Genomic DNA, 9,342 nt, shown 5'->3' on the forward strand with positions numbered 1-9,342 from the left:
GGTCTAGCAGTAAAAGGATACTGATAGGCCAGAGGTGGTCTTGTGCAAGACCCCAGTTAAGATGGAACTTCACTTTCACCCTCTGAACAGGCCAACCAATGAACTGGGGAGCAGTTGAGAGTAACTGCTCTCTGACCTAGAACGCTGCTTCAGAGTGTCCACGCTGAGGGAAGGAAGCAAGGCGGCCTGCATCATACTTGTGAAAGCTTTGCTTGCTAAAGCCATACCCACGTTCTCTTGTTTTCCAACCTAAGAAATATGAAGAGAATTTGCCAAGGTTTTAGAAGATGAAGGGAAAGGCTGGAAAATGAAGTTATAAGGTAGTGAGAAAGTCAGAAACAATTAAGAAAGTTTGTGTGGCAATAAAATGCCTTTATTTGTACCGAGGCCTATTTTTAGCAAAGCACTGGGCAGTCTGTTCCTTATTTTACCTGAATAAAGAGAGTGATGCTGTTGAGTTGAAAGGGATTTAAACTGGTAAAAGAGGAATATTCCTCCCCAGATGTGTCAGAATTACTCACAAAACAGATGTGTTGGTACTTGAAATATCCATAAACAGTTTACACTGTGGCTGCAGTCTACTTGCGGTGGTAAAATAACCCTGACCAAACATACACGTAGCTCAGTACATAACTGTAACTATTTTCTTTCATTATACAAGAAAAACATAGTTGCTATACATATATAAGTCTGAAATTTCTACCTGATTTCAATTTTTAGTTGCACATATAAAAAGGCCAACTTGTGTACAATGCAGATTGGTTAAGCATATGAATGCATCTTTTACAGAGGGAAAGATGGCTGAACCTAGCTCCAAAGGATTTAGACAAAGCTTATATGGAGATAAATGACTGACTGTCTTTATGACTCCACAGTTCATGTTTTATTTTTCAATACAAATAACAACATTAGTATTATAAAGAAAATAATGTAGAAGAATATATTGTATGTACCACAGCGGCGAGTGACTATAAATATTGTATTTTTGGCTTTGGATGTAACTCATTGGTGGAACCTAGCCTACATAAGACTTTCAGATCCCCCAGCACTGGAATAACAAAACCCAGAAAAGATATAAATTCACTATCTAGAATTGTTATGGCCCTAGCTCTTTTCATCACAGCTAAGAAACCGAGAGTTTATATAAGAGGAAAATTAGACAAAAGTGAGTATAAAATGCAATTCTCACTATTAACCCATTTAAAAGAAAGCTTTACCACCAATTGATATATTTATATGTTGCAAGACTTCATGATATATCAATCTGGTTGGGCTGACCTACATTTTCAAGAGTTCCCTCTCTCCCAAGGTTCAAGGCAGGAGATTGGGAAGGAAGCTACAGTGTTCTGTCGCCCCGGTACTCTTAGTTGCTGGTGTGCAGGCTCCCTGTTGGCTTGCTGGAGCATGGGTCTGCATGTAACTTCCATTCCTACATCCTTCTTCTGGTCTCTTGCCTCCTTTAGGAAGGGTGTCCTTTTTTCTTTTCCTCTTTTTTAATTGTTTCTCCTTCTTCCTCTGCTTCCTCTTCTTTCTCTTCTTCCTCTTTTCCCTCCTCCTCCCCCTCCTCCTCCCCTTTCTTCCTTCTTCTTCTGTAGGGTACCCACCTCTCTGGTGCTAGAGGCAGAGAGAGCAAACAGTCTTCCTGTCTGTGTATTTGGTACCAACATCATGATCTTAGGCTCACTGTATCCTTGCTTACTTTGCAGCTTGTTGTCCTAGACCATTCCACGTTGCTGTGAGAAAACCCCAGTACACTGAGTGGTTTATAGATAACAGACTTCTGCTTACAGTTCTGGAAGGATGGGAGTCCAAGATAAAGAACTAGCAAGTCTGATGTCTGCTGAGGGGGTCTTTTTTATCACACACACACACACACACTCACACACACACACACACACACACACACTCACACACGATGTAGGAGTAAGGAAGAATATGAGCTCTCCAGAGTCTTTTGTGGAATCTGCTAATCCTGTTTATGAGGTCTTCATCCTAATTGCCTCCCGGGGGCCTCACATCCTAGTATTTTCATAGTGGAGGTGAGGGCTTTAATATACAAATTCTACTGATATTCAAACACCTGGGAGGAATAAGTATCTTTGCTTCCTGACTATTTCCCCTTTGGACTGTAGCCATCAGCATCAGACTTGAAGACAACAGCCTTGCAGAAACGACTTCACCAACGTTCATAATAAATCCACCAACCCACCCTAGCATGCTGATGAATATGAATCTCCTAATCACTCTGCTTCACTGGATGAAGTGTGTCTGAAATACATGGTAAAAACTCTTCCGAGAGGCTCGGTCAGCAGGTGAACATTTAACAGAAGGAAGTGCCTCTGCTAACATTAGAAAAATGGAGCCAGCAGAGCCCAGGTCCTTCTGTAATCAATCCACTTCCTTCAACTGCTGGAGCAAAAGCACAGAAAATGACTTGATACTGAAAACTATTTAATGTTATATGTAAGGCCATTTGGTACTCGCTTTTAAATATTGATAGAGAGATACTCCCATCTCATGCATAAGGCAAACAGAAGTTCAAAAGCTTAAGTAAACTTGAGCCCCAGGCTGTGTTAGACAGAAGTTCAAGGTTGAGATTTTATAATGTCCATCTGGTTCCAGTTAGAGGTGGATGCATGCAGGAAAGCCATGATGGTTATCAGCCTGACTTCCTGCACTCAGATGGAAGGAAGTCACATATAGGATGCATGCTAGATACTTGCTGATTTTGTTCTCGATAATAGACAGCAATGGACTTCCCACAGAGTATATAATAGAAAAACAGGGTTGAGTTGCACAGGAGTCAGTATATATTTGATAGGTACAAACAGTAATAGCCAACATTTTCATAATGTGTATTGCGTTAATTCAGATATAGGTCAAAATACCTTCCTAAATTTGTAACTCAACTCAGTCAACACTCTCACCCCCTTCTTTGCCTTTCTTCTTTATGACATCCTACTTCCTGAGATGCTTCACTATACCCCACCGACACCCTACTTCATGCTACTATAATTTCTAGAGACATTCTACCTATTTTTTGTAGTCTTGTTCAAATAGCACTCTTTTCATGACATCCTCTCTTACTTCCCATCCAAATGTGATCAGTGTTAGTGATCAACTTCAGAACTTACCATCTTAGAGACAGGAATCTGGCCATGGCTGTTAGACATGATCTTGGCTACATAATTTGATGTTGGAAGATTTGTCTTGACTGGATGGTATAATTCCACGGGTATGGAATCCTGGACTCAGCCCTCTCTTGCTTCTTGACAGTGGAGGCAAGATGAACAGTGCCTTTAAGGTTCCACTGCTGTGATGGAGCTGTGGGTCATCACATTGTCTCTTAAGTCGCTTCTGTCAGAGTCTCTTATTACAACAAAAGGAAAAAGTAATTAAGACACCATTGGACTTCTCTTCTTACTCCAAGTGTTCACATCCTTATGTTTTTATAAAATTTATGATTAGACAGTAATAAGTGTGGCTATCAATTTTTTTTCATATTTTCCACAATTGAGCACTTTATCCCAGTAAACTGGAACTGAACCTTTTTAGTCTGTGGTTATTCGTTGATTCTGGCTTCATATGCAGAATGCTGATGTGTGTTTTGTACATACACCTCCCCTTCACAGAGCTGTGTGGCGATGTTATCTTTGTTGTCTATTTTCTGTATATATCAGTACAACCTTCTTGCCTTCTCTTTCCAAATTCTCGGGACACCTCATATACCTCGTATAGTCACCGGGCAAGTGTGTAATTGATATCTCTACCATAGTTTTATATTTGGTGATCTCTGTTCAGTACACATCCTTCAATGAAGACTCTTTCTAAAAAGCTAGGACCTTACTTTATTCTTCTGTATATACATCATGAATTGTGGAGCAGTACATTATATAAAGGATGCATTCATAAAATTTCTCTTTAAAAATTTAAACTACTTAAACCAATATTCTTCAATTTTGTGTACACTCCTCTCCCAGTGAGATTCAGTCGATTACACATATGCAGAAAGAAGTGAGGAGGAAAGATTGCCATTGAAGAAAAGATCACCAGTTGAATTGTTTACAGATTTTTTTTTCCAAACTCCAATTTTTTTGCTTGGTTTTATTATTCCTTTAAGTCTTTATAGACAGTAAACTTCCATTTGCCTAGAAACGATGGGCGATCTCATCACTGGATCCAGCCCTTGAACATCCAGACAATCATTCCTGATTGATGCTTTTCAGGTCCCTGGTTCCAGGAAGTCACCCACTTACTTTCTGCAATTCTAGATTATGCTTTTCTGTTCAAAAAACACACAAATTAAATTACATAGAACTCTTTCATGTCTGGTTTCTTTCATTTAGCATTTAAATATCCACCCTCATTCTTGAGTGTAATTGGAGCCCTCTTCTTTATATTATGGAAAATATTCTATTGTATAATGATACCACAGATTTAAAAAAAAACTATGCTCTTGGTGATGGATTTTTGTTTTATTCCCATTATTGACTATTTAAAGTAAAAAATTGGGAATAGTATTGTACTTTGTAATTTTAGTGAGTTTTGTATTCAACTATTTTGCACTTGGGAGGCAGAGGCAGGCGGATTTCTGAGTTCGAGGACAGCCTGGTCTACTAAGTGAGTTCCAGGACAGCCTGGGCTACACAGAGAAACCCTGTCTCGAAAAACAAAAACAAACAAACAAACAAACAAGAAAAACAGTTGTATTTCTTCAATTTTAAGAATTCTTTGTACCAAAGAGTCTTTTGCTTACTCCTTGCAGACACTGTACATTTGGAATTTGCTTGTTCACATTTTAAAACGTGTACTCTTTAATTTTATTTCATGTGCATCGGTGTGAGGGTATCAGGTCCTCTGGAACTGGAGTTACAGACAGTTGTGAGTTGCCATGTGAGTGCTAGGAATTGAACCTGGGTCCTTTGGAAGAACAGACAGTGCAACTAACCACCAAGCTATCTCTCCAGTGCCCTGTTTACTTTGCTAATGATGTCTTTCAAAGAGAAGCTATTAAGCTCATGAGCTATAATGCATTTAGTGCATGTTTTCATGTTTACTGTTTTTGTGTCCACTTAAGAGCTGTTTAACTCTTAAGTGAGGTTCTTCATTAAAACTTTTTCCTAAAGTTTTGCAGTTTAAGTACATTTTTCAATTTAAATCTGAAATGTCTTCATAAACTATATTTTAAATGTCTCTCCCTTAGCTGGTGAAGCTGTTAAGGCTATGGCATCTTTAGAAAGTGGGACCTACCTGGCAGAAGGCATGCAAGCTGGGCCTCTTATGCGGGCGTTGGTTCCACCCTTAATCTCTGCTGCTTGTTCCACTGTGTTGTGACCAGCTACTGCCACTCACACCCCTGCACCTATCATGAGCAGAGTCACTCAGCTGTACCTTCCACATGATGAACTGAAACCCTCTGAAGTCATGAGCAGAAATCAATTTATCCTCCCATAAATTATTTGTCATAGTGATGCAGAGCTAATCAATACAGTAAGTCTTCGGTAATTTAGCACCAATATCTGTATGATATGACAGAAGAATATAGGTAAATTTCTGTTCTTGAAATTCCAGTCCCTTTTGGTAAATGTAGTGTGCTTTCCTCTGTTTATGTTAATATCTTTCTCTTCAAAATAGTTGACATGTATGAAGAAGTCTGTGTTTACGTTTCTTTTCAGTTATATGTCAATTCTTGTGTTGATTCTGCTTTATTGAACTCCTTGCTTGTTCATAGGTCAGTGTTATTTTATGCTGATTTGGATAGTTTTGACACTATGTCTTGAAATAGAACAAAATGTACTCTCGAATCTAAATTATTCTTTCCAAAATTGTTTTTAAAACTCTCCCATAACATGTCCATTTAACATTTGGCAGGTGGTGAACTGCATTTACAGAAGTTTTAGGGAAATCTATATTCTCATAATATATTGCATGGTATCTTTCTATTTATTTAGCCCCTCTAGTTAGTTTTATCAACACCTTTTGCAATTGATAACTCATAGAACTTGCATATAATTTTCTGTTACACAGATGCATGAAACAAATACATCTCATAGACTTTTTTTGTGCTCTCATACATGGCATTTAAAATTTAAATTTGTAATAAATCCTTGTAACTATTGATAAGTGTGTCCCATCTACAGATCTGGGCCCTTCACTCATTGCCTACGACCGTGGTAAAGTCACTAACCAGGTGGGTGGGCTTTTTGAGGATCATCTGGAAAACATCTGCAAACCACCTTTTTCCTTTATTTTGGTGACCAAAGACTTTTGATTTTCCCCAATGGTAATCAATTATGGATCCTTTATTTCTATTTCTTGACTTACTGTATTAGCTATTGTATTATATTAGACTATTGGAGAAGCTATTAAATGTAAATATAGGTCTAATTCCTTTTACACCAAATGTTTTGGACCATATCTTTAGATTTGGAAATCACAGTTATATAGACTTATATGTTTTGGGAATGGAATCAACATTTTTCATGTTTTAGATAGGTGCGTTCATATTTTGATAGATACTATTATAAATGCAGCTTCAAGGCAATTTTAGACTATTTTTGATATATGTGTCCTAGTTGCCATCCATTGTGTGACTAAGGTATGAATTTTTCCTTTCATTATTTCACGTCAATGTTCAAATAGTCTTGGTTCCTGGACTGTTTTTGGCATATGGATGCACGGATCAAGGTTGTTTAATCTGTAATAAAGATGAACAGCATGCTTTCTGTCTAGTTTTGCGTGGCAAATCAGCTTTTCAACATCAAATATGATGTTAGCTCGTCAATTGCTTTCAATAATGACTTATCAGGTTGGAGACGTTTTTGTTAATTAAATTGGGTCTTTAACAATTTGATCAGAAATGAAAAAGGAGACATAACAACAGATCCTGAAGACATCCAAAACACCATCAGATCCTTCTACCAAAGGCTATACTCAACAAAACTGGAGAACCTGGATGAAATGGAGAAGTTCCTAGACAGATACCAGGTACCAAAGTTGAATCAAGATCAGGTTAATGATCTAAACAGCCCTATATCCCCCAAAGAAATAGAAGCAGTCATTAATAGTCTCCCAACCAAAAAAAGCCCAGGACCAGATGGGTTTAGTGCAGAGTTCTATCAGACCTTCAAAGAAGATCTAATCCCAGTTCTTCACAAACTATTCCACAAAATAGAAACAGAAGGTACTCTACCCAACTCATTCTATGAAGCCACAATTACTCTGATACCTAAACCACAAAAAGACCCAACAAAGATAGAAAACTTCAGACCAATATCCCTTATGAATATTGATGCAAAAGTCCTCAATAAAATTCTTGCTAACCGAATCCAAGAACACATCAAAACAATCATCCATCCTGACCAAGTAGGTTTCATCCCAGGGATGCAGGGATGGTTCAATATACGGAAATCCATCAACGTAATCCAGTATATAAACAAACTCAAAGACAAAAACCACATGGTCATCTCTTAAGATGCAGAAAAAGCATTTGACAAGATCCAACACCCATTCATGATAAAAGTCTTGGAAAGATCAGGAATTCAAGGCCCATACCTAAACATGATAAAAGCAATCTACAGCAAACCAGTAGCCAACATCAAAGTAAATGGTGAGAAGCTTGAAGCAATCCCTCTAAAATCAGGGACTAGACAAGGCTGTCCACTTTCTCCATACCTATTCAACATTGTACTTGAAGTCCTAGCCAGAGCAATTCGACAACAAAAGGAGATCAAAGGGATACAAATTGGAAAAGATGAAGTCAAAATATCACTTTTTGCAGATGATATGATAGTATATATAAGTGACCCTAAAAATTCCACCAGAGAACTCCTAAGCCTGATAAACAGCTTCGGTGAAGTAGCTGGATATAAAATTAACTCAAACAAATCAATGGCCTTTCTCTACACAAAGAATAAACAGGCTGAGAAAGAAATTAGGGAAACAACACCCTTCTCAATAGTCACAAATAATATAAAATATCTTGGCGTGACTCTAACTAAGGAAGTGAAAGATCTGTATGATAAAAACTTCAAGTCTCTGAAGAAAGAAATTATAGAAGATCTCAGAAGATGGAAAGATCTCCCATGCTCATGGATTGGCAGGATCAACATTGTAAAAATGGCTATCTTGCCAAAAGCAATCTACAGATTCAATGCAATCCCCATCAAAATTCCAAATCAATTCTTCAACGAATTAGAAAGTGCAATCTGCAAATTCATCTGGAATAACAAAAAACCTAGGATAGCAAAAACTCTTCTCAAGGATAAAAGAACATCTGGTGGAATCACCATGCCGGACCTAAAGCTGTACTACAGAGCAATTGTGATAAAAACTGCATGGTACTGGTATAGTGACAGACAAATAGACCAATGGAATAGAATTGAAGACCCAGAAATGAACCCACACACCTACGGTCACTTGATCTTCGACAAGGGAGCTAAAAACATCCAGTGGAAGAAAGACAGCATTTTCAACAATTTGATTATTGTAAAAAATGCATGCCCGCACACAATGTGTTCTGATTGCCTACACTTTCCTCCTTTCTGTTCTCTCTATCCGTTCCACCTTTTTACCTCCATATTAATGGTTTTTCACAGTCATGTCCTCGTTGTTTGTTTGGGCCTTTTGGGGTTTAATGAGGTTCAATGGTGTGGTTTTGTGGGCGAAATCTTTTTTGCTCTTCAGTTTGCTGAGAATTTATTTTTAATCAATACTAAATATTCAGCTCTGATATGAATATGGTTTTTAGTAGTAAGTAAATCATTATCATTTTTCAATGTGTCAATATGACTAGATACATAGCCCCTTTTCTTTAATGTCTAACTGGGCTTACATTTCCAGTTAACCTTAACATATTTAAAAAGTAAACGCTTGGACTTGAATAGCCATACTTTTAAGAGGATTTTAATTAGTGGTCTAACGTTTTTCATGTTTTTGATATGAGCATAAGCTGAGTGGAAGCCACATCCTTATTTGTAGGACTGGCATGTCTTCTTTCTAAAGAATTTGTCAGTGGGATTCAGTTTTCTTTGTTAGGAGGTTGAAAGCATGAATTTAATTATTACCAATTAAATTAGTAATTACTTACTAATATTTTAATCATTTTAGATAATGTGGACTACCCAGGTTGTTTGTCTTTTTGCAAGAGCTTTAGTAATTTTTTTTGTTTTCTATAGCTTTTTAAATTTATTGGATTGTATTATTTCATAATTTCTTCTTATTGATAGCTTCACATTTATCTGTGATAAATATAGCAGTATCCATATTTTCATTTCAGATATTAAGAATTAATGTTCTGTCTTTTTCAATTATTCATTGTTAAAGAATAAGTTATAATTTAAT

The sequence above is a fragment of the Mus caroli genome, unplaced genomic scaffold, assembly GCF_978045245.1.
Source record: "Mus caroli unplaced genomic scaffold, Mus_caroli_1 scaffold_9, whole genome shotgun sequence".
NCBI classification, from domain to species: domain Eukaryota; kingdom Metazoa; phylum Chordata; class Mammalia; order Rodentia; family Muridae; genus Mus; species Mus caroli.